This window comes from Chiloscyllium punctatum, chromosome 8 (genome assembly GCF_047496795.1).
Source record: "Chiloscyllium punctatum isolate Juve2018m chromosome 8, sChiPun1.3, whole genome shotgun sequence".
NCBI classification, from domain to species: Eukaryota; Metazoa; Chordata; class Chondrichthyes; order Orectolobiformes; family Hemiscylliidae; genus Chiloscyllium; species Chiloscyllium punctatum.
The window spans coordinates 118,725,858-118,753,252 of NC_092746.1; the positions used below are offsets into that span (position 1 = coordinate 118,725,858).

The window sequence follows — 27,395 nt, forward strand, 5'->3', positions numbered from 1 at the left end:
CTCACCCTAGTTCTAAACGTCCAGCTCAGTAACTGTCCCCTTGACCCGTCCGGACTTGTCCTACCTGCCTATCTTCTTTTCCACCTATCCACTCCACCCTCTCCTCCTTGACCTATCACCTTCATCCCCTCCCCCACTCACCCATTGTACTCTATGCTACTCTCTCCCCACCCCCACCCTCCTCTAGCTTATCTCTCCACGCTTTAGGCTCACTGCCTTTATTCCTGATGAAGGGCTTTTGCCTGAAACGTCGATTTCGAAGCTACTTGGATGCTGCCTGAACTGCTGTGCTCTTCCAGCACCACTAATCCAGAATCTGGTTTCCAGCATCTGCAGTCATTGTTTTTACCAAAGTCCCTTAAAACCTGATGAGATCTATCACAATGCTGAGAGAGGCAGGAGAGGAAATTGTTAGGGACTTGTAACAAAATCTTTGTACCTTTTTTAGTCACAGGAGAGGTCCCTCAGTACTGGAGACGAGCCAATGTTGTTCCTTTGTTTAAGAAGGGCAACAGGAATAATCTGGGAAATTACAGGTTGGTGAGCTTTATGTCAGTGGTTGGAAAGTTATTGGAGAAGACTCTTAGGATATAAGATTTACTCACATTTGGAAAAGTATGGAATTATTAGTGAAAGATTTTGTGCACAAAGATGGCCTACTCCTGCTCTTAGATCTTATGTAAGACTGTGACTCTCAAATGCAATTGAGTTGATTTCTGATGAAGTAACAAAAATGGTCGATGAGAGTAGGGAGATAGATAATTGTTAACATATATTTTTGCAAGGCCTTTGACATAGTCTTTCGTGGCAAACTGATACAGAAGGTGAAGTCACATGGGATCTGCGATAGATGTTAAGATGGATACAGAATTGGCGTAGTCATAGAAGACAGAGTGGATATGGAACAGTGTGTTTCAGAGTGGGGATTTGTGACCAGTTGTGTTCTAAAGGAATCAGTACCAGGATCCCTGTTGCTTGTAGTAAATATAAATGATTTGGAGGAGAATGCAAGTGGCCTGATTAGTAAGTTTGCGGATGACACAAGGATTGGGAGTGCTGCAGATAGTGAGGAGGATTGTCACAGGATACAGCAGGATAGGCTGGACATTGGGTAGAAAAATGGCAGATGGAGTTCACCTGGACAAATACAAGGTGATGTATTTTGGGAGATCTAATGTAAGAGAGAAGTACACAGTAAGTGGCAGAACTCTTAGTAGCATTGAGAGATCTAGGCACATAGGTCCACTGTTCCCTGAAAGTGACATCATGACTGGATAAGATGGTCAAGGCGGCACATGTCATGCTTACCTTCATCAATTGCAACAGAGTATAAAACTTCCTAAGTCATGTTGCAGACTCAGGACTTTAGTTAGGCCACATTTGGAATAGCTTATACTTCTGTTCTCCACAATACCAGAAGGATGTGGAAGCTTTGGAGAGGGTACAGAAACAGTTTGCCAGGACGTTGCCTGGTTTGGAAGGTATCAGTTGGGTGAAGAGACCAGACAAATGTAGTTTGTTTGCACTTCAACTTCTGAAGAAAGAAGTTTACAGAATTATGAGAGGCATGAATAGAATAGATAGTCTTTGTCCAAGGGTAGCAATGTCAATTACATGGGTTTCAGGTAAAAGGCAGTAAGTTTAAAGGAGATATCAGAAGTAGGTGTTTTGTTTTTAAACAAAAAAAAGGGCAGTAAAGTGCCTGTAATGCACTGCCAAAGGAGCTGGAGGCAATTACGAGAGCAATGATTAAGATGCATGCACAGGCAGGATACAGAAGAATACAGGGAAAATGACTGTGTGGAAAGGCATTATGGGTTGGTGCATCTTGGTGGGCCAAAGAGCCTGTTCCTGCACTGTTCTGTGTAAATGCTTCAGCCCCCAGGGGACTTAGCTAAGAGCAAAGGTTGCCTTCAGACTAGCCAGAGAACGACTGCAATGGATATTCACCAGATTAATCCTTGGGCTAGTGGGATTGTCTTACAAGGAGAGATGAAGGCAACTGGGTCTATATTCGTTACAGTTTCAAAGAAAGAGAACTGATATCATTGAAACTGACAAAATTCTGACAGGATGAGATATGGTGGATATGGTTAGCACATATCCTCTGGATGGTGAGTCGAGAACCAGCATAATAGTCTCAGAAAAAAGGGCATGCCAATTTTTAAAAAAATTACAGGATGAGGACATAATTGGCTAGGTCAGCACTTATTACTCATCCTAATTTCCCAAAGGACAGTTGAGAGTCAACCACACAGCCAAGAGTCTGGAGTCACACGTAGGCCAGACAAGGTAAGGATGGCAGTTTCCTTCCATTCAGGATATTAGTAAACCAGATGGGCTTTTCCTCTTACAATCAACAAGGATTCATAGTCATCATTAGATACTTACTTGCAGGTTTTATTCATTTAATTGAATTCAAATTTCACCATCTGCCATGATGGACTTTGTACCTAGGTCCCCGGCACATGATTAATAATACAGCAATAATACGACTAGACTATTAAGATTGAGATAAGAAATTTCTTCACTCAAATGCTGCTGAATCTTTCGAATGTAAAACACCCAAGGGCTGTGGAAACTCAGTTGTTGTTCAAGACAGTTATTAAGAAACATGGAGATATTGTGGGAAAGTGGAAATAACAGATAATCAGCTATGATTGTACTGAATGGTGAAGCAGGCTCAATGGGCTGAATGGCCTTCTTCTGTTATTATGTTTAAAGACTTCAACTGCTTTTTGGTTTTCTATTAAAGCTGATATTGAGCTCTCAACAAAAAGTCACATTACATTTTATGCTGCACAGCCAAGGCAGTCTGGCATCCTTTCAAACTGCACGAGCAGCAATTTCAGTAGATAACCTTGAGTATTCCCAGAGTTACTCCCCGCTGCAGAGTCCTGGAGTGGCTTTTCTGCTCTCTGTTAATAACTGGTGACAAGGTTACCTTTTCTCAGTGAAAGCACTAGATTGTTCTGATCTACACACTTTGTTCTTTTTTCATTCATAAATGCTAGGCCAGCATATATTGCCCACTCGGCAATTAGGAATCATTCACATTGCTGTGACCCACATGCAGGCCAGGTCAGGTAAAAACACTACTAATGATCTTTAAGAAAGAAAACTGAAGGAGTTTTTCAACAATTGACAATAGTTTTGTTGTCCGTCACTTAATTCCATTTTTTTTATTGCATTCAAATTCCAGCATTTGCCATGGTGGGATGTGAATTCAGGTCCCCAGAATATCGCCCAAGTCTCCGGATTAATAATCTAAGGATAATGCCACTAGGTCACTGCCTCTCCAATTTTTCTTCAAAAGGAAGACAAGGAATAGTGGAAGAAAAGGGGCTTGCTTAACATTTTCAATAAAAGCTTCTTCAGCTGGGGATTCAGTCAGAGATTACAGAAAAGTTACATTTTTCACAGTAGGTAAACCATCATTAAAGAGTTATTAAACAGCACAGAAGTTGCTCCACAATAGTGTTTATGTCCAAACAAAAATCTGCCCATCTCAATTCTTTCAGCAGATATTTCTATTCCTTTCTATCTCATGTATACTTCCTTAAATGCATCTAATATTCTTCATTTCAACCACTCCTTGTGGTAACGATTTCCATTCTTACCACTCTTGTACAATTAAAATCACAAACTGAAAAATTAAGCAACAGAAATAGCAAGAGAACTTTTAAGGTATGTTTTGGCCAGTAAACTTTGTAAGGGACAATTTTCAGAGGTTCTAAACAGTTAACAGTAGCAAGTCAAATACATCAAAAGAGAATTAGATGATCATATATTAAAAAAAAGGGATAAAAGCAAAAGTCCAACAAAACAGAAATTCATCGTAAATGCAGGATGTATATTTTCTTATCAACTGTAATATTTTGGTGAACAAAGATATTTAAAGAAATAAGTCAAGCATTTTAAGTACAATTAACTTTTTAAAACTGCACTGACTTTCGCAAAAATTCTATAACTGGTCAGCGGAAACAAGTTTCAAAATCATGTTTTATAGCAAACTTAGCATTTTTTATAAAAGTAAAAAAAAATGTCAGTTAACAACACATGACTTCAACTTATGACAACCCCATCCCAGATTTTCACTAACTCCAATTTTACTAGGTCACACACTTAAATACTGCCTTGATGTCAGGGACAGTCACAGTAACAGACAGATCCCTTGTGGCTGGTAGATTGGTGAGGGAGAAATTTGGTGAATCTTTTCCTCGAGACTTCATAGTGATTGATACAACTGAGTAGCTTGTAAAGCCATTTCGGAGGGCAGTTAAAACTCAACCACATTGCTGTGGCTCTGGAATCACATGTAGGCCAGACAAGGTAATGACGGCAGAGTTCCTTCCCTGAACGATATTAGTGAGCCAAATTGTTCTTCCCAACAACTGACAACAGTTTTATGGTCTTCAGTAGATTCTTAATTCCAGATTTTTAAACAAATGACTTAAATTATGTCATGGTGGAATTCAAACCAGATCCCCAGAACATTAATAGTCTAATGATAATGTCACTAGGCCATCACCTCCCCTCTTGTTCATCCAGGCACAAGATATTTTTGACAACCAATAGGTCAATCAGTGGCGACACTTTTGAGCCACTCTTGAAAATGGGCATTGAAGTCACCTACTCAAAAGTACAATGTGTGCCCTTGCTACCCCTCAGTCCTTCCACCAACTGATGAATCAGTACTCCTTGTATTGAACATCAGTTGGAGGAGGGTAGGATACAGGAGGGCTCCTTTCCAATAAGGAATGTCTTCAGACCCAAGTCTCATGACAATCAGACAAATGCTGCCCAACAGATCAAAGTGCTGTAACTTCTGTTGGGTCTGCCATGGTGGGGGATTGGTATACCTACAGCACATGTCACAGTTCATAAGCCAGCTCACCACTACTTTCTCAAGGGCAATTAGAGGTGGTAAATAAATGTTGGTGAAACAAAAAATTAAAAATAATGATAGAAATGCTTGGATATTGGCTGCAAAGTATAATTTGGTAAATGTGACTGTCAGATTATTATTTGCTGAGTGGATGGCACAGTTCTCCCAATTTTGGCATAAACCCCAGAGGTAAGGCCTTTGCAGGATCAAAAGGCATGCTGAGCTGTTGCCATTTCTGGTGCTTGTCAATGTCAGACAGTCTATCCAGCCCCATTTCTTTTTAGCTTTTCTGTAATGGTTTTGATCAACTAGTGGTCAGCATATTCAAGTTGAACCGTAGGGCCTGTTTCCATGCTGCACCACTTCTATGGCTCTATGTGGCTTGCGCCAGACTGTTCCAGAGTGCAACAGATTCAAGTCACATATGCCAAACCAGCTAAGGCTGACGCATTTGCCCCTGCTAAAGATAGTTCTTTTGTAAAACAACAGTCCAGTCATTTCCTGGGAGCCATTGCAGAGACTTGCATTTAATTCCAAAATCATTGACTAATTGAATTTAAATTCCACCAGCTGCCAGAATGGAGGTTGATCCTATGTTCTTCAGAGAATTAACAGTCTGTGCTAGCTTTCCCTCTACACCTACCAACAGTAATATCAACCAAGGCAAGACCAAAGTGCCTGATTACATTCATCAAAAAGTACTATTTTAAAGTCATGAACACAGGGCAGCATGATATAGATATTTTCTATTCAACCTATTCAGAGATGTTACTACATATTTCTGGAATAAGTGGGACTTAAACCCATGGCTCCTTGTTCAGAGGTAGGGATACTACCACTGTGACACAAGGGCCCGCTACTGTTACTGCTTAAAATATTACATTATAGAAAAAGACCATACAGTCTAAAAAGCATTAGTGCTGGTAATCCACATGAAACTCTGTCAACACATCATTTCAAAGTCAGAGATGATCAGATGTAAATTTAAATATAAAGAATTTTTACCGGTCTCAAAGACTGCTTTCTGGCGAATCTTTAAATCCATAAATAGCCATGGTTTTAGCGAGATGTTCCAAATTCCCACCTTCCTCTCCTTTTTATAATTCTTAGTTATCTAACACTTGCTTTTCTTCCCCATATCTCCATGAAGATATTCCTTAAAACCTACCTCTAATCAGGATATTCTGCACCTCTTCCAATATCTTCACTTTCTTATTTGTGTGTATTTTTAATCAGATTATGCTTCTGTAAAGCATTCAGGGATGTTTATCTATGTTGAGACACAAATATAAGCTGTTGAGGATGACATTGATATAAATGCACTAAAGCTTAAGATATTTGAAACATTCAACAAGAAACTAAAACATATTGTCTTCTGGATTGTGCACGCCAAATGACCTGAACTAATCTTCGAGGATTGAAACTTTTGGTGTACAAATTCAGCTCAAATTAGAATCAGGTGCAGCTACATTATTTTGCAGCAAGAGTCAAGTCATAGATAAGATGTGCGATAGAATAAACAGACACCCAAGAATTAATTAGTCACTATCTGAAGAATTTCATGTGGAATTTTGAAGGAATTAACATAAAATTTCCTCCCATGTTATTGTAAAGAAGGTTCGAGCAGGGACAAACGAAACATGAAAACATGAAACATAAAGACCAGTTGGGCCGAACAGTAGGTGGTTTTTGTCTTCTAGACCTGTTATTTTAAAGAGAATATTAGGAAAAAAGTAATCTTTTTCAACAATGTGCCAATTATCTTTCCTTAATAGGATATAGCTGCACAGCTAGTCATTTGACAACTACAACATTGGCATCTACAAATAACATGGAAGATAGCTCAGTGATGTCCTATTCACAAACAGTGGGATAAATCCAATTGGGTTAATTATCGATTCATCTGTTTCCTCTCAATCATTAAGTGACAAAAATGTGTCGTCAGTGTTATCAGGTGGTACTTACTCATCAATAACCTGTTTACTGATGCCATGACTAGTTTCCACTAAGACAACGCTGTTCCACCTGATCTCACTACAATCTTGGTTCAAACATGGACCGAAGAAATCAAAAGGGAGGTGAGCATGATCACTTTTGAGATCAAGAAATATTTCAATGTGTGGTGTCAGGAGTTGTAGCAAAATTGAAGTCAATGGAACTGTGGAAGAGTTCTACACTGGTTGGAATTGTACATTGTACAAAAGAAAATGCTTAGAGCTTTTGGAGCTCAATCATTTTAGTCCCAGGACAATGGATCCAGGACCACGACCCCAATGATCTCCTAAAACAATCATCTTCAACTGCTTCATTAATGGCCTTTCTTCTATCCTAAGGTCTAAGTTTAGGGATGTTCACTGATTGCTGCACAACGTTCAGTATTATTCACTACTCCACAAATATTGAAGTCAATGTCCATGTGCAACACCCGGGACAACACTCAGGCTTAGATTAAGAAACAAATAACATTCACGTCACACCAGTGCCAGACAATGACCATTTCCAACAAGAGAATCTGATCACCACTCCAGTCACTTAATTGACACTACCACCACCAAATTTACAAAGCTTGTTCACTATCTACTGTCCAGTTAACTGGATAAGAAGACTGTGAACTTATGTCCCTGTGCACATGGGCGATCGTTCTCTGTCCCTCCAGGGCACAAAATAAAGACGAAAAAGGTAAAATTACACTGTTTTGAGCATTTTGCTTCGACTGAGGGGGGAAACAGGATGACAATATTGGCATAGTCAGCAGGATCCAAACGAACACTTACGATCGGATGGTGTCAGCGATTGCCCGGAGCATCGGTGTCTCAAATGGACGGACTCTTAAAGTAACAATTTAAACCCTAGACCCTCTCGATATTCCTGTGTGCTGGAGACGGCCCCCTCACTTGATCGCTCTCTATTCCATGGATTCCTCGATCGGTAATTAGTTCAGTCAAGAGACACAGTTTCACAAGCGCGCTGACAGGCACCAGTTCGAGTCCTCTGCGCTGCATTGGGGAGGAGGGGTGTGATTGAGGTTAGAGTCTTCTGCGCGGTACTGGGGTTCAAGTTCCCTGGGGTGGGTGCGGTTGAGGTTCGAGTCCCCTGGGGTGGGTAATTAAGGTTCGAATCCTCTGCGCGGTATTGAGGTTCGAGTCTACTGGGTGTGTTTAAGTGAGATTCAAGTCCTCCGCGGTGTGCTAGGGTTTGAGCTCTGTATTTAAGCAAGGTTTGAGCGAGGTTCAAGCTCTCTGTGTTTAATTGGCATTCAAGCCCTTGTGAAAAGTAAAGTGAGAAAGGGGTTGAAGTCCCCTAGTGGCAAAATTTGAGGTTCTGCGAATCTTTTTCCTGGGGGGAAGAGTGTGGCTTGAGTGGGAGGATGGGAAAAAAACCAAGAAAACGCTGAAATTAAGGCTATACTTGGGCAGAAAAGGGAAAGTTTCAATGTAAATTTTGCCATGCTGACAGTTTGATGTTGAAAAAAAATTGTTAAGTAACTGTTTTCCCTTGTTTGAATTAGGATCTTAAATCAATGTGTTTTTTTGTGGGCTATGAAATGGGACAGATTTTGTTTTTACATTGAAATTGTACAACATAATGCCCTTTTTAAAATTATCAAAATTTTTAAATTATCAAAACAAAAACAAATTGATCGAGTGCCTTGAGCCCCTGATTTGATTTAGATTCTACAATGCCTACTTAAAAAAATAAGGCCAGTGGTCATGCTTCAGCCAGATGAGAGTACTGTATTAAAATATCTGTTCTGCTGTGCTTTTTGTGAACACACTGCATTAAAAAAAAGAGCACTTTGAGTTTGATGTTAAGATTTTAGAGAATATTGAGGCTGAGCGGTTTAAATTCTGTTCATTATTGTCAAGACTTCATTGGCCCCTTTCACATTGCAAACTCAAAGAATTTTGATCTTTACCAAGGTTGCCACTGTAATTCAGACTCTTATTTGGGAAGTTTCATTTGGAGAACATATTTTAAAATATTCCACATTTATTTCCCATGAATATTTGAGATTTAAATCTGAACTGAAACTACCTCTTCAATTGCTAAAGCACAGGAAACATTTCGTTGTTTTCTTGCTGCTCCGGAGTTTTGAAATAAGTTTCCTGACATCTTTCACATTAGCCAAGTATCAATTTGTTAAAAGAGAATAATTTTTGAATAAATCTGAATGAGGTACCAGAGGGTTTGATTTTAGGACCATTGATTGTTGTTTACAATTGACTGAATTGTTTAGGCAGGACAATTTAGAAGTTTATAGATTGTATAAAACTTTGATAATGTCATAAACAGTGAACAGAGTAACAAGACTTCAAGAAGACAGAAAGTTGAAATAGGCAGACAATTTAGTGTAGTTAAATATGTGACTGTCTTCATATTGATACCCACCTTGGCAAGGAAAGAATGAGAGGGGAAATGCAACGATACTTTCAGCAGCTAACATCATCTCTAGAGTTTCTCCATTCACAGGTAAAGCACACCTTCTGACCACCACCTGCACCTCCACAGCCTGATCCAACTGGTTCAATCAGCTCCCCAGTCATGAGCAAGTGAAGAAGCTAGCAACAGTGACGAGGAGGTCCGTATGTTTTGTCAGTGGCCTTCCTATGGAAATTAAACCACGTGAGCTTTACCTTCTCTTTCAACTAGTTGAGGGATATGATGGTTCACTGATCAAGCTAACATCAAAAACAGCTAGTTGGCTTGGTTACATTTGACAGAAGAGCAGGAGCAGAAGCAGCAAAGAATGCTGCGTTCACCTTTGGTGCTGCTGCACTGCATCTTTCATTTGAAGCATCTCTGCAAGGATTGAAGTCTTAGCAGTATTGCTAAGTATTTAAGTGCCCTTATCCAAGGAAACAGATTTCTCTGAGGCGTGATACAAGAACAGACTGAATTTTGTTTCCAGGTTGGACTTTACCAAAGGAGATTTTGAGAAATGGTTCATTTCCACCGGACTTGAAGAGAATGGAGTGGTCACGAAGAACTGTGGATTTAAGAACTTGACTGGGGAACCTTTTTTCCACATGGGAGGATTCTTCAAAGTCTATTTACTGTAACGGACAAGTAATTTTCGTTGTTATAATCACTGAATGCTGTGTGTCAATGACTTGCTTGGATGCCGGCTGTAAGAGTCTTATGAAAGCTGGTAATGCCATTGGTTATCATGAATCTGCAGGGGATAGGCACATTTGAAATGTGGAGCTTATTCAAGGAAAAGCTGTGTGTCCTAGATAAGTACGTACCTGTCAGGCAGGGAGGAAGCTGTAGAGCGCGGGAGCCGTGGTTTACGAAGGAAGTAGAATCTCTGGCTATATTCCTGATGAAGGGCTTTTGCCCGAAACTTCGATTTTACTGCTCCTCAGATGCTGCCTAAACTGCTGTGCTTTTCTAGCACCACTCTAATCTAATCTCTGGTTTCCAGCATCTGCAGTCATTGTTTTTACCCAAGAGGAAGGAGGCTTATATTAGGATGAGATGTGAAGGCTCAGTCAGGGCGCTTGAGGGTTACAAGGTAGCCACAAAAGACCTAAAGAGAGAGCTCAGAAGAGCCAGGAGAAGACACGAGAAGTTGTTGGTGGATAGCTATCTACAGGTATTTAAGGAATAAAAGAATAACAAGAGTAAGATTAGGGCCAATCAAGGACAGTAGTGGGAAGTGGTGTGTGGAGTCAGAGGAGATAGGGGAAGCACTAAATAAATATTTTTCGACAGTATTCACTCTAGAAAACGACTATGTTGTTGAGGAAATTACTGAGATACAGGCTACTAAACTAGGTGTGATTGAGGTTCACAAGGAAGAGGTATTAGAAATCCTGCAGAGTGTGAAAATAGATAAGTCCCCTGGGCTGGATGGGATTTATCCTAGGATCCTCTGGGAAGCCAGGGAGGAGATTGCTGAATCTTTGGCATTGATCTTTAAATTGTCATTGTCTACAGGATTAGTGCCAGAAGACTGGAGGATAGCAAATATGGTTCCCCTGTTCAAAAAGGGGAGTAGAGACAATCCTGGTAATTATAGACCAATGACCCTTACTTTAGTTGTTGGTAAAGTGTTGGAAAAGGTTATAAGAGATAGGATTTATAATCATCGAGAAAAGAATAATTTGATTAGGGATAGTCAGCACAGTTTTGAGAAGGATAGGTCATTCCTCACAAATCTTATTGAGTTCTTTGAGAAGGTGACCAAAGAGGTAGATGAGAGTAAACCGGTTGATGTGGTGTATATGGATTTTAGCAAGGCGTTCAATAAGGTTCCCCACAGTAGGCTATTGTACAAAATGCAGAGGAATGGGATTGTGGGAGATGTAGCAGTTGGGAATAGTAATTAGATTGCTGAAAGAAGACAGAGGGTTGTGGTTGATGGGAAATGTTCATCCCGGACTCCAGTTACCAGTGGTGTACCGCGAGGGTCGGTGTTGGGTCCACTGCTGTTCGTCATTTTTATAAACGACCTGGATGAGGGTGTAGAAAGGTGGGTTAGTAAATTTGCAGCCTACATTAAGGTCGATGAAGTTGTGGATAGTGACAAAGGATGTTGTAGATTACAGAGAGACATAGATAAGCTGCAGAGTTGGGCTGAGAGGTGGCAAATGGAGTTTAATGCGGACAAGTGAGAGGTGATTCACTTTGGTCAGAGTAACCGGAATGCAAAGTACTGGACTAATGGTAAGATTCTTGGCAATGTAGATGAGCAGAGAGATCTGGGTGTCCAGGTACACAGATCCTTGAAATTTGCCACCCAGGTTGACAGGGTTGTTAAGAAGGCATACAGTGTTATAGCTTTTATTAATATAGGGATCGAGTTCCGGAACCGTGAGGTTATGCTGCAGCTGTACAAAACTCTGGTGCGGCCGCAATTGGAGTATTGTGTACAGTTCTGGTCACTGCATTATAAGAAGGATGTGGAAGCTTTGGAAAGGGTGCACAGGAGACTTACTAGGATGTTGCCTGGTATGGAGGGAAGGTCTTACGAGGAAAGGCTGAGGGACATGAGGCTGTTTTCATTGGAGAGAAGTTGAAAGGTGACTTAATAGAGACATATAAGATAATCAGAGGGTTAGATAGGGTGGACAGGGAGAACCTTTTTCCAAGTATGGTGACAGCAAGCATGAGGGGGCATAGCTTTAAACTGAGGGGTGATAGGTATAGGACAGATGTCAGAGGTAGTTTCTTTATTCAGAGAGTAAGGGTATGGGAATGCTTTGCCTGTAGTAGATTTGCCAACTTTAAGTACATTTAAGTCGTCATTGGACAAGCATATGGATATACATGGAATAGTGTAGGTTAGATGGGCTTGGTATGACAGGTTGGCACAACATCGAGGGCCGAAGGGCCTGTACTGCACTGTAATGTTCTATGATAAAAGGAGGGAATGAGAATGTGTACAAGGTATGAACAGGTAGGAAAGGAATTACGTTCTGAGTTTTGTGAAACAAGAGGTTCAGCTGAGCATTACTCAGAGCAGGTAAGAACTTGCAGTTAACAATGGGGTGCTGGAAGCAAGGGCAATGGGTTAACACAGTGGAAAAGCATTCATTATGTAGAGCCATTTAACAACATTGGAAGAATTCCGTATGTAAGGTCAGTTTATCAAGGTGAAAAGTATTCATTATGTGAAGCTAGTTAAGTATAAAAACATTGTGTAACAGCAGATGGCTTAATCTTTACTATTGACAATCACTGATTGTAATAGTCACCGAATCAATATGTATGTTGCCTTATCCGAATGCTCCCTGTAAAATGATTATATAATTAAATAAGAAACTGCTCTTCCAGAGAAGACCGTGAACTCGTGCCTCTATGCACATGGTTGATCGCTCTCTCCCCCTCCAGAGCCCGAATAATGATGATGGAGGTAAAACTACTATGTTTCTAAGCGTTTTGCTTCAACTGAAGGGGAAAACGGGAGGACACAACAACATTCAAGATGCTCTAATCCATCTAGGATAAGGCAGCCAGCGAGATCAGCTCCTCATCCACCAAAATAAGCATTTATTTCCTCCATCATTATATATGCAGTACAGGCCCTTCGGCCCTCGATGTTGCGCCGATCAAAGCCCACCTAACCTACACTAACCCACTATCCTCCATATACCTATCCAATGCCCGCTTAAATACCCATAAAGAGGGAGAGTCCACTACTGCTACTGGCAGGGCATTCCATGAACTCACGACTCGCTGAGTGAAGAACCTACCCCAACATCAGTCCTATATCTACCCCCCCTTAATTTAAAGCTATGCCCCCTTGTAATAGCTGACTCCATACGTGGAAAAAGGTTCTCACTGTCAACCCTATCTAACCCCCTAATCATCTTGTACACCTCTATCAAATCACCCCTAAACCTTCTTTTCTCCAATGAAAACAACCCCAAGTGCCTCGGCCTTTCCTCATAGGATCTTCCTACCATACCAGGCAACATCCTGGTAAACTTCCTCTGCACCCATTCCAGTGCCTCCACATCCTTCCTATAGTATGGCGACCAAAACTGCACACAATATTCCAGATGCGGCCGCACCAGAGTCTTATACAACTGCAACATGACCTCAGGACTCCGGAACTCAATTCCTCTACCAATAAAAGCCAGTACACCATATGCCTTCTTCACTGCACTATTTACCTGGGTGGCAACTTTCAGAGATCTGTGTACATGGACACCAAGATCCCTCTGCTCTTCCACACTACCAAGTAGTCTACCATTAGCCCAGTAATCCATCTTTTTATTACTCTTACCAAAGTGAATCACCTCACACTTAGCTACATTGAACTCCATTTGCCACCTTTCTGCCCAGCTCTGCAGCTTCTCTATATCCCGCTGTAACCTGCCACATCCTTCCTCACTGTCTACAACTCCTCCGACTTTCGTATCATCCGCAAACTTGCTCACTCAACCTTCTAACCCTTCCTCCAGGTCATTTATACAAATGACAAACAGCAATGGTCCCAAAACAGATCCTTGCGGAACACCGCTAGTGACGGCACTCCAAGATGAACCTTTGCCATCAACTACTACCCTCTGTCTTCTTCCAGCCAGCCAATTCCTAATCCAAACTTCCAACTCACCCTCAATGCCATATCTCTGTATTTTCTGCAGTAGCCTACCATGGGGGACCTTATCAAACGCCTTACTAAAATCCATATATACCACATCTACCGCTTTCCCCTCATCTACCTCCTTAGTCACCTTCTCAAAGAATTCAATAAGGTTTGTGAGGCACGACCTGCCCTTCACAAAACCATGCTGACTATCCTGGGTAAGAATGATGTGATCAAGATGTGCATAAATCCTATCCCTTACAATTCTCTAAGACTTTGCCCACAACAGAAGTGAGACTCACTGGCCTATAGTTACTAGGATTATCCCTACTCCCCTTCTTGAACAAGGGAACCACGTTTGCTAGCCTCCAGTCCTCTGGCACTACTCCTGTAGACAAAGAGGACACAAAAATCAAGGCCAATGGCTCTGCAATCTCCTCCCTTGCTTCCCGGAGAATCCTAGGATAAATGCCATCAGGCCCAGGGGACTTATCTATTTTCACCCTTGCCAGAATTTCCAACACCTCTTCTCTACATATCTCAAAGCCATCCATTCTACTTATTCGTGCCTCAGTATTCATATCGACAACAATGTCCTGTTCCTGAGTGAATACTGACGAAAAGTATTCATTCAGTGCCTCCCCAATCTCTTCAGCCTCCACACGCAACTTCCCATTACTATCCTTGATTGGACCTATTCCTACCCTAGTCATTCTTTTATTTCTAACATACCTATAGAAAGCCTTAGGGTTTTCCCTAATCCTACCAACTAAGGACCTTTCATGTCCCCTCCTTGCTGCTCTTAGCTCTCTCTTCAGGTCCTTCCGGGCTACCTTATAACTCTCAATCGCCCCTATTGAACCTTCACGCCTCATCTTTACAAAGGTCGCCCTCTTCCATTTAACAAGGGATTCCAACTCCTTATTAAACCACGGCTCCCTCACACGACCCTTTCCTCCCTGCCTGATAGGTACGTACTTATCAAGGACACTCAATAGTTGCTCCTTGAACAAGTTCCACATATCAATTACGCTCTTGCCTTGAAATCTACTTTTCCAATCCACATATCCCAAGTCATGTCTCAACGCATCATAATTTCCCTGCCCCCAGCTATAACTCTTGCCCTGTAGTACACACTTATCCCTCTCCATCACTAAAGTAAAAATCACCGAATTGTGGTCACTGTCCCCAAAGTGCTCACCTACCTCTAGTTCTAATACCTGGCCTGGTTCGTTACCCAGAACCAAATCCAGTATGGCCTCACCTCTTGTTGGCTTATCTACATATTGTGTCAGGAAGCTTTCCTGCACATATTGCACAAACACTGACCCATCTAACGAACTTGAGCTGTAGCTTTCCCAATCAATATCAGGAAAGTTAAAGTCTCCCATAACAATCACCCTATTACTGTCACTCTTCTCCTGAATCATCTTCGCAATCCTTTCTTCAACGATTCTAGGACTATTAGGAGGCCTGTAAAAGACTCCTAACAGGGTGACCTCACCTCTCCTATTCCTAACCTCAACCCAAACTACCCCAGATGGCAAATCTTCGTCCATCTTCCTTTCCACCGCTGTAATACTATCTTTGACAAGCAAAGCCACACCCCCCCCTCTTTTACCCCCACCTCTGACCCTACTAAAACATTTAAACCCTGGAACCTGCAACAGCCAATCCTGTCCCTGATCTAGCCACGTCTCCGTAATAGCCACAACATCGAAGTCCCAGGTACCAACCCACGCTGCGAGTTCACCTACCTTATTTCGTATACTTCTGGCATTAAAGTATACACACTTCAAGCCACTCTTCTGTTTACAGGCACCCTCCTTTAAGATTGATGCCATATTCCTAACCTCCCTACACTCCAGGTCCTGCACCCTAAAGCTACAGTCTGGGTTCCCATGCCCCTGCAGAGTTAGTTTAAACCCCCCCCCCCCCCCCCCAAGAGCACTAGCAAACCTCCCCCCAAGGATACTGGTGCCCCTCAGGTTCAGGTGCAGACCATCCTGTTTATAGAGGTCCCAACTTCCCCAGAAAGAACCCCAGTTATCAAAGTACCGAAATCCCTCCCTCCTGCACCATCCCTGTAGCCACACATTTAACTGTTCTCTCTCCCTATTCCTCGACTCTCTATCATGTGGCACGGGTAACAAACCAGAGACAACAACTCTGTTTGTTCTAACTCTGAGTTTCCAACCTAGCTCCCTAAAAGCCTGTCTAACATCCTCAGCACTCCCCCTACCTATGTCATTGGTGCCAATATAGACCACGACTTCAGGCTTCTCCCCCTCCCCCTTAAGGACCCGGAAAACACGATCAGAGACATCACGTACCCTTGCACCTGGGAGGCAACATACCAAACGTGAGTCTCTCTCGTTCCCACAAAACCGCCTATCTGTGCCCCGAACTATCGAGTCCCCAATTATTATTGCTCTGCTCTTCTCCACCCTTCCCTTCTGAGTAGCGGGGACAGGCTCCGTGCCAGAGGCCTGAACCCCGTTGTATTCTTCTATGTTCTATGTTCTATATAGTAGAAACATTGTCACTTTGCATCAACTTATTTGTGCAATTTGTCTACATTCCTTCAACAGCATCTCCCATGACCTCTACCACCTAGAAAGAAACAAATGCATTAGATACCACCAACTGCAAGATCCCAAAGTCAAACAGTATTTTGACTTGAAACTATATCCCTTCGATAAGACTGGGTTAAAAACCTGGAACTCCCTTTTCAACAGTACTGCAAACGTACTACATGAACTACAGTGATTCAACGAGGTAGTTCACCAGCATATCAGCGGCAATTAGGATGGACAAAAAGTGCTACCCAAGCCAGTCACACTGACAACCTGCGAATGAGTTTTAAAAAGTTAACCAACAGACATTACTTATTTGTAAGGTCAGACAACTAGTTCTGACCAGGTATGCACATTTCTAATGGGAGAGAATCCACTGTTTATTAACAGAAACAAAGTAGACCATCTGTTTATTTTTCTAAATCTTTAACTCAGGGTTATGGCAGCCAAGTAGTACTCCAGGCTGAAATCAGATAAAGTCTGAGAATCAAACTGAGATCAAATCACCTTTCAAGGTCTTTATTGAAAAGTTAATTCTCCTACTTCATGGCTGATCACATATGCTTGAAGAGAAAGGAAAGAGAGAATAATGTTCCATGTCATTTAAATGTTTCAAGTGTTCAATAAGTGCACACTATTATTTATTTCTGATCATTCATTTTGATCTCGGAAACAATCACCAAGTCTTGGAAAACTTGAAATGAACAGATTTCTGACTTGGACCTGAACTGGATGCCCAAAAAGATGGAAATATTTATTTTTTGTATACTTGGTGATCAGACAAATGGTGTACATCTGATTAGCAGCATGTGTAACTGGAAAGCTGATTAGCATCAAATAACCTGGCAGTCATCATTTTTGCATGATTCAATTAAGCAGTTTGACAATGAGGTTCCAGGCCATAACCAGGCAAGCACAGCAGTCTGACAGCAATTCATATATCTGACTGTGTTGCTGACCAAAATTACAATCTTACAGCACCTTGACTATTGAGAGTTGTTAAACCCCTACATTATGCATTGTGAGAAGTGGGCAAGGGGAAAGAAGAAAGAGACTACAACCTCTATTACTTATTGTCAATTGCTGCTAGTAAGCAAGCACAAAACCTTATCTACACCACACAGTAGTGCATAGGATTTTACTTTACTTATAGGAGGTGGCAGTCACTGCCAAAGGCAGTATATATTACCCTTTCCTATGCCTAACTCGAGAAGGTGGAAGTAAGCACTTCAGTCCTTTGGGGTTCTATTTTCTAATCAATATGTTCAGAGTATTATATCACACCTCTGTAGCAGCTGGGATTGAACCTAGGTCTCCCAGTCCAGGGTAGGTAAACTTAAATTCCCCAACACTGACCCAACAATAATGAAAAAGCAGTGAAACATTTCCCAGTCAGTGGACTGAGAGACTTGGGTATGCCTGTGTATGCCCATTCACCTAATGGCCTTCTAATTTTAACTGCAAGAGATCCTAGGATGATGCTGTTAGAGACAACTGGGTGAGTTGCTGCAATGCATCTTGTAGATAATACATAGCGTAGACCACATTGTGCTACTGGTGGAGGAAGCAAATGTTGAAGGTAGTGGATGAGATACCAATCAAGCATGTTACTTTATCCTGAATTGTGGCAAATTTCTTGACTAGTTTCGGAGTTGATCCCATCCAGCCAAATGGAGTGTACTGCATAATAGTACTGTCTTATGCCCTTGCTACCATCAAGATGATATGGGGAGTCAAGACACAAGCTAATTGCCACAAAAAACTCTGATTTTCGTAGCTGTAGTATTTATGCAGTTAGACCAGTTAAGTTGATGATCAATGTCAACCTCCAGAATATTAAATGGTGGGAAGAATTAGAAGATATTAACACAATTGAATGTCAAGGTTAATTATTGAGTCACAGATGTACAGCATGGAAACAGACCCTTCGGTCCAACCCGTCCATGCCGACCAGAGATCGCAACCCAATCTAGTCCCACCTGCCAGCACCTGGCCCATATCCCTCCAAACCCTTCCTATTCATATACCCATCCAAATGCCTCTTAAATGTTGCAATTGTACCAGCCTCCACCACATCCTCTGGCAGCTCATTCCATACACTTATCACGCTCTGCTAGAAAAAGTTGCCCCTTAGGTCTCTTTTACATCTTTCCCCTCTCACCCTAAACCTATGCCTTCTAGTTCTGGACTCCCCGACCACAGGGAAAAGACTTTATCTATTTATCCTATCCATCCCCTTCAATTTTGTAAACCTCTATAAGGTCACCCCTCAGCCTCCGACGCTCCAGGGAAAACAGCCCCAGCCTGTTCAGCCTCTCTCTGTAGCTCAAATCCTCCAACCCTGGCAACATCCTTGTAAAACTTTTCTGAACCCTTTCAAGTTTCACAACATCTTTCCAATAGGAAGGAGACCAGAATTACATGCAATATTCCAACAGTGGCCTAACCAATGTCCTGTACAGCCGCAACATGACCTCCCAACTCCTGTACTCAATACTCTGACCAATAAAGGAAAGTATACCAAATGTCTTCTTTACTATCCTATTTACCAGCGACTCCACTTTCAAGGAGCTATCAACCTGCACTCCAAGGTCTCTTTGTTCAGCAACACTCCCTAGGACCTTACCATTAAATGCATAAGTCCTGCTAAAGATTTGCTTTCCCAAAATCCAGCACCTCACATTTATCAGAATTAAACTCCATCTGCCACTTCTCAGCCCATTGGCCCACCTGGTCCAGGTCCTGTTGTAATCTGAGGTAACCCTCTTCGCTATCCACTACACCTCCAATTTTGGTGTCATCTGCAAACTTACTAACTGTACCTCTTATGCTCTCATCTAAATCATTTATGTAAATGACAAAAAGTAGAGGACCCAGCACCGATCCTTGTGGCACTCCACTGGTCACAGACCTCCAGGCTGAAAAACAACCCTCCACCACCACCCTCTGTCTTCTACCTTTGAGCCAGTTCTGTATCCAAATGGCTAGTTCTCCCTGTATTCCATGAGATCTAACCTTGCTAATCAGGCTCCCATGGGGAACCTTGTCAAACGCCTTATTGACGTCCACATAGATCACATCTACTGCTCTACCCTCAATCTTCTTTGTTACTTCTTCAAAAAACTCAATCAAGTTTGTGAGACATGATTTCCCATGCAAAAAGCCCTGTTGACTATCCCTAAACAGTCCTTGCCTTTCCAAATACATTACCTTAATTGGTAAGATACATGTTAGTGTAACAGCACTGTTTTCTAGAATTTGTGGAGCCCCAAATATTACCTGACACTTACCAGCACAAACCTGAATATTGTGCCAGTCCTGCTACATATAAGCCCTAACATCTTCATTACCTGAAGGAAGGTAACAGAATTAAAATTAGGAAGACATGGATTCAACAAAACTCATTAGCTCCTGTATGTTCACCTAAACAGGAACAACATATTAATATAATCAGTTTGAGCAAAGGGGCTGTAAGCTCGCTAACAGTTTCAAGCATCCAATAAACGTTGAAGTGTCTGCAGCAATATTTCTGAATATCATTCACTAGAATTTACATCCAATAATTCACAAGTCTAAATTACCTGCTACATTTGTGATATATTAGGAGAGACTGAATTATCAAGTTTCTAATCTAGGTTTTCAAGGAATGCAACGAGACAGAAGTAGTCATCATGTCAGTCTAAATAGGTCATTTTCCCTCCACATCGAAACTAACAATGGAAACAGTACTGTAACAGAAGTTGTTAAACAACTGGATCATTACAATGCAGTACAGATGCTCTTGTTATGAGAAGTTTCTATTTGTATAGAACTCTATCAACTGTCATGAAGTACCTCACAACTGATAGAACCTTTGAGTTGCAATGCTGAGTAAACATGTTCATTAATTGTACACTGCAAGGCTGTACACATAAAATGGAGATAAATCATCTAAGAACTTGATTGATTATCTGTGGTGCTATTGAGAGGGATAGCCCAGCCAGGACATAAGAACTGTGTTGCATTTCAAGTAACTATGAGACAGTCAACATTATAAGAACACAGAAGCTGGAGAAGACCATGTAGCCCCTTCGTCTGCTCCAATCAATAAGATAATCGTTAATTTCAAATAAACTCCTCTTTTTCAACCAATCCTCTGAACGGGCAGAGACAGCTTGAACATCATAATCAAAAGATGCTATCTATCTCCAACAACACAGCACTCTCTTCATACCTCACTCGATTATCAGTGTAGACCATATAATGAAGTCCTGGAATGCAGGTAGAACCAGCAACCTTCTGCTTTAGAACACCAAAGCCATCATTCTGCCAGGCTGATTCGAAACCAGCTGCCATGCCCTGCAATAATTACATTATCACATTGCAGCACAAATCCTGCATAAACAAGCCCAAAACTACCTCCACAGTCCATATGACCCTCAATTTCAGTGGCAAAAGCAACAATTTATATTTTTCCTCTTATATTTTTCCTCTTATACAGCCTACACAACCAGGGCAAAAAAACCCAGCTTTTATAAAGAAGAGTCATAACACTCTTGAAACACTAACTCTTAATTCAGCTGATCTTCTCCAGCATTCAGTATTTCAGAGTTTGAGCAACTGCAGTATTTTGCTTTGATCAATTCAGCTTTATTGGCCCCTGCCTGCATGATCCAGATCATCAAGTGAAAAAGAGTCAGAAGCAAGGAGAAATTCCAGTATTTTCAGTGTGCCAGTTGGGCCACTACTAAAAAGTGAGTCTGAATTATATCTCTCCAGTGTAGAGGAGATCACACTGAACAGAGAGTATAATAGACTAGATCACAAAATCCATCAAGTTAGTTAAACACTAGTTCCTCTTCAGAAATTCATGTTGACTCTTCCTAATCAATCAATCAATCTTATACCATGTCCATACTAAGTTCCAGAAGCTTCCCCACCACTACAAGTTAAACTGACTGGTCTGTAATTGCTGGGCTTATCGTCACATCAATGGTGTGATGGTTTGCAATTCTCCAGTCTTGGGAGAACCAAAAGGTTATGCCTTTTAATTATAATCTCATGTTGTACAATATTCAGTCCCAGTACTTAATCAACTTTTACATATCAATAGTTCATCCAACACTTCTTCCTTATCAATTTTGATTCAATCGTCTCCTCTGTCAACACTAACAGGGTAGTATATCGCCCTTTGGTGAAAATAAACGCAAAGTATTAGTTAATATCTCAAAATGCTCTCTGCCTCCATGTCCCTTCCATGATCCCTCATCAGCCCTATTCCGCCTGTACCACTCTTTTACTATTTGCATGCTAAAGATGATTTGGGGATTTCCCTTCATGGCTGTACGTCCTTTCTCATAATTCCTCTTTGCTTTTCTAATATGCTTTTCGACCTTCCATCCAACCTTCTGTCTTTAAACTGCAGTGTAACCACCTTTCCAGTCACCTCTCAGCCATATAGATGTGCTACAGTGACTGCAGATACCATTAAATCTCTGAAATCAGGAGCTCAAGATTCTTCAGTTGGCAGCACTTCCTGCTCACGTAGGATGCCAGTAAGGTTCATGGCTTCCCACACATTAAAGGTCACATATTCCACCTGACTAAACTATGCTGCTGTGTATCAACTTAACTTCCTTCGCATTACATTATTCTGTTTTAGGTTACTTACTTTCCTTTCATTCCCAAATTCAAGCGTAGCTATTTCTTCTAAAATAATACTTTTCTAATTTACAGTAATTTAAAGACAGTACCTGATAGCAGGTTCTTAGCAACTAATTAACTTACTAAGAAAGAAGAAACAAAAGGAACTCCTCCCCAATCTTCACACTTCTTGCAGTAAACAACTTAACACCTCTTGCCCACAGTGAACCGATTTCAGAACCAAAATCATATACAGTAAAAAAAGTTAACTACGTGCTGGGATCTTTTCACAAGACAAACATTTCATTCACCTACTTAACTGAACAAAACAGCTACAGTGATGCTGATTAAAAAGTTACTCTCCAACTTTACTAACATCTTATCAATGTTCAGCATCTCAAGTCAAGATACAAATTACAACCCACTGGTGCTTTTTATACATTTAATTTCTCCTACGCATTTGGAAATTAAACTCAGATAATTTCTTAGTAGTGACTGAAATGCATGCAGTTCTAAAAAAAAAGACAAAATTTTCATCTTTTCATCTGTTACCATCATGAAATCACTAAAAACATTAAAAAATATATTTAATCAAAGAGCAACACAGGCTTTTGCAAGGCAGAGAATAAAGTTGCTCAAGGAGTTTACAAATGTGCACTAAGATGCAAATCGATGCAAATAGAACACTTGAGGAACAAGAGAGAGGAGTGGATCACTTGGCCCCTTTAGCATACTCCATCATTCAATTAAATTGTGGCTGATCTTGGGAACATATGAACACGAGATAATTGTTCAGCCCATCGAGACTGCCCACCATTCAATGTGATTATGGCTAATCAAACATTTCAGTTTCTGATTACCAATGGCATACATACAGGAATAAGAGAATGGAGTGGATGAAAGAAATTGCTTAATCTCCAACTTAAACATACCCAAAGATTCAGCTTCCACAGCCAACTATGGCAAAGAGTGGCAGAAGTTCACAATCCTCTTGAGTAAAAAGATTACTTGAACTTCTACCTCAACACCATTTTCCTGCACTATCCCTGCATCCCATGATGTTTTTAAACCTGTAAAATTTATTGATCTAGAACATATTCTAAAACTGAATCTCTACAACCCTCTGCAACAGAGGATTCCAAAAGATTCTCCTCCCATTAATACCAAGAAGTGTATAAATTTCTGTCTTGAACTTCCACAACCTGAGAGAATTCCAAATGATTCACCACATTCAGAAGAAATTCCTCCTCATCTCAGTTCTAAGGCTAAGGCTTTATCCCCTCATTCTAGATCCTCCCAGTTCTAATATCTACCCTGATAATCTCTGAGAATTGAGAATGATATGATTCGTTCTTCTCAACTCCAGATAACATAAACCAAGTCTAATCGTTCCGCATAGGACAATCCCTCCATCCCAGGAATTAGTTTGGTGAATCTTTGGGGGATGGGGGTTCACTCTCTCCATGGCAAATATACCTCCCCATAGGTAAGGAAATCCACCCTGCACATGATATTCTAGGTGAGATCTCATTAAATCTCGGTGTAATTACAGTAAGACATGATTATTCCCATACTGAAAACTACTTGTAATAAAAATCAACACAAATTATGGTGATGTGGTCAAACTACCATGGGCCCATAATTAGACATTCTAAATTGACCACACCGGAGAAATTGGATTGGACAGGACAGAAAAATGACCACACTAAATTAACCTAAAAAACACTGCAGATGCTGGAATCCAATGTAGACAAGGAGAAGACTGGGAGAACACAGCTAGCCAGGCAGCAGGAGGTGGTGGAGACGTTGACGTTTCTGCTGTAACCCTTCTTCAGGACTGGGGGTGGGTGTAAGGGGAGGTTTGATAAAGGGGATGAGGTGGGGCAGGGATAGTTGGAGACAGGTAGAGGGTACAACCTGGTTGGTCGATAAAAAGAATGAAACTGGTAGGTGGCTGCGAGGAATGGGGGCGCTGGGAAGGGAAGTTATTTGAAATTAGAGAACTCAATGTTGAGTTCTCTGGACTGTAGGCTGCCCAGGTGGAAGATGAGGTGCTGTTTCTCCAATTTGTGGTTTGAGTCATTGTGGCAATGGAGGAGCTAAGGATGTTCATGTTGTAAAGGGAGTGGGAAAGGAATTAAAATGGGCGGTGCCGGGGAGCTCCGGTTGGCCCCTGTGGGCCTAGCTGAGATGCTCGCCGGAAAGTTTCCCTACGTTTTGTCTGGTCTCCCTAATGTAGAGAAGACCACATCGGGAGTGTAGGATACAGTAAGCTGGGTTGGAGGAGAAGCAGGTAAACCTCTGTCTCTTCTGGAAGGACTGTTTGCAGCCCTGGATGGTGGCGAGGGGGGTGGTGTGCTGGCAGGCTTTGTATCTTTTCTGGTTGCAGGGGAAGGTTGGGGTATTGGTGTGGAGAGTGGAGCAAACCAAAAGATTAGCGAAGGGAACAGTCCTTGCTGAAGGCAGAGAGGGGTGGGGAGGGTAACATGTCCTTGATGGTGGGAAGTAGTTGGAATTGGCGGAAGTGTGATGCATTGGATGCGGAGACTAGTGGGGTGGTAGGTGAGGACAAAAGGGGACTCTATCGTTATTGCATTTGGGGGTGGGTTTAGAGCAGTAGAATGGGGAATGGAGGTGGTGAGGTGGAGGGCTGTCTGGATGACAGAGGGAGAAAAGGCATGTTGTCCAAAATAGGTAGATATCTGGGACGCTTGGGAGTGGAATGTCTCCTCATTCGATGCGGCAGAGACAGAGAAATTGGGAGAACGGGATGGAGTTCTTAGAGGATACTGGGTGGGAGGTGTAGTCCACGTAACCGTGAGAGTCTGTGGGTTTGTAGTAAACATCCATCTGCAGACTGTTACCTGTTGAGATGGAAATGGAGAGGTCAAGAAAGGGAAGGGATGTGTCTGAGATGGACAAGGTGTTTTGGAGGGTTGGGTGGAAGTTGTGGGCAAGGTCAATGAACTGCTCTGGTTCAGCCCAGATTCAGGATGCTGCACCAATGCAATCATCAATGTAATGGCACAGGAGTTGGGGCACAGTGTAGGTACGGAAGAGGGACTGTTCAACATTGCCAACAAAGAGGCAGGAGGAGCTGGGGCCCATCTAAGTGCCTAAGGCCAACTCCAGATTTGGAGGAAGTGGGAGGAGTTAAAGGAAACTAAATTAAGCAGCAGCCATCAGCTACAAAGAACAGTGGAATCCAAGTTCAAAGAGATCACAAAGGTTCAGGGAAAGTCAGCCCAAGGGTTGTGTATTGAAGTAGCAGCACTAAAACCTTCTGGCACCTTGGCTAGTCACAGTCAATACCCAAGTGCATGCACTTTACATTTTCCCACAAAGCGGTGAGGGGCGTTTATGGACCACATTGGATGTTTTGAATCCTACTCATAATCCAACATTTTGGAAGGTCCGGGGAGGGGGCCTTTTTAAAAAAAAACCTCTCAGCAAACAGAACAAAAAAGAAGAGAACATTACAGCACAGTATAGGCCCTTCGGCCCTCGATGTTGCACTGACCTGTGAAACCAATCTGAAGCCGATCCATTCCTACACTATTCCATTCTCGTCCATATGCCCATCCAATGACTATTTAAATGCCCTTAAATGTGGGAGAGTCTACGATTGTTGCAGGCAGTGTGTTCCACGCCCCTACTACTGAGTAAAATAAAACTAACTCTGACATCTGTCCTATATCTATCACCCCTCAATTTAAAAGCTATGTCCGCTTGTGCTAGCTACCACCATCCAAGAAAAAAGGCTCTCACTATCCACCCTATCTGATTACCTTATATGCCTCAATGAAGGCACCTCTCAACTTCTTCACTCCAATGAAAACAACCTCAAGTCTATCAGCTTTTCCTCCTAAGACCTTTCCCTCCATTCCAAGGATGTTGCCTGGTATTGTCCTCTGAACCCTTTCCAAATCTTCCACGTCCTCCTTATAATGTTGCGACCAGAACTGTACACAATACTCCAAGTCCGGCCGCACCAGAGTTTCGTACAGCTGCAGCATGACCTCATGGTTCCGAAACACAATTCCTCTACCAATAATAGCCAACACGCCGCATGCCTTCTTAACAACTCTATCAACCTGGGTGGCAACTTTCAGGGATCTATGCTCATCTACAGCATCAAGGATCTTACCATTAGCCCAGTACTCTGCATTCCAGTTACTCCTTCCAAAGTGAATCACCTCACACTTATCTGCATTAAACTCCATTTATCACCCCTCAGCCCAGTTCTGAAGCTTATCTGTGCCCCTTTGTAACCTACATCCTTCTATATTATCCACAGCTCTACCGACCTTAGTGTCATCCGCAAAGTTACTAACCCATCCTTCTAAGCTCTCATCCAGGTGACCCCAAAACAGATCCTTGCGGTACACTACTAGTATCTGAACTCCAGGATGAACGTTTCCCATCAACTACCACTTTGTCCTCTTTCAACTAGCTAATTTCTGATCCAAATCGCTAAATCATCCTCAATCCCAAGCCTCTATATTTTGTGCAATAGCCTAATGTGGGGAACCTTATCAAACGCCTTACTGAAATCCATAAACACCACACCAATCGCTTTAGCCTCATCCACTTATTTGGCCACCTTCTCAAAGAACTCTAAGATTTGTGAAGCACTACCTACCTTCACAAAACCAGTTGACTATCCATAGTAAGCTTATTCCATTCTAGATGATTATAAATTGTACCTCTTATAACCTTTTCCAACACTTTACCCACAACCAAAGTAAAGATCATTGGTCTATAATTACCAGGGAGTCTCTACTCCCCTTCTTGAACAGGGGAACAAGATTTGCTATCCTCCAGTCTTCTGACACTATTCCTGTCAACAATAACACACAAAGATCAAAGCCTAAGGCTCTGCAATCTCCTCCCTGGCTTCCCAGAGAATCCTAGGATAAATCCTATAAGGCCCAGGGGACTTATTCTATTTTCACACTTTCCAGAATTGCTAACACATCCTCCTTGTGAACCTCAATCCTGTCTAGTCTGGTAGCCTGTATCTCAGTTTTCTCCTTGCCAACATTGTCTTTTTCTAGTGTGAATATTGATGAAAAATATTCATTTATTGCTTCCCCCATTTCCTCTGACTCCACGCACAACTTCCCACTACCATCCTCGATTTTCCCTAATCTTTTTCTAGTCATTCGGTTATTTCTGATATACCTATAGAAAGCCTTAGGGTTTTCCTTGATCCTGTCTACCAATGGCTTCTCATGTCCCCTCCTAGCTCTTCTTAACTCTTTCATTAGGT

At 41.8% G+C, this 27,395-nt stretch overlaps 1 protein-coding gene across 9 annotated transcripts in view; it reads right to left on the reverse strand.

Annotated features, from left to right (window-relative positions):
- Positions 1 to 27,395, reverse strand: part of zbtb47b (zinc finger and BTB domain containing 47b) — a 289,481-nt gene that overhangs the window by 164,333 nt on the left and 97,753 nt on the right. Inside the window, exon 2 of one of the 9 annotated variants that reach the window (XM_072576344.1) lies at positions 6,057 to 6,158. The exons of the other annotated variants lie outside the window; for them this stretch is intronic. The gene's annotated coding sequence lies outside the window, so the exon portion shown is untranslated. The remainder of the gene's footprint in view (positions 1 to 6,056; positions 6,159 to 27,395) is intronic. 9 annotated transcript variants of the gene reach the window in all.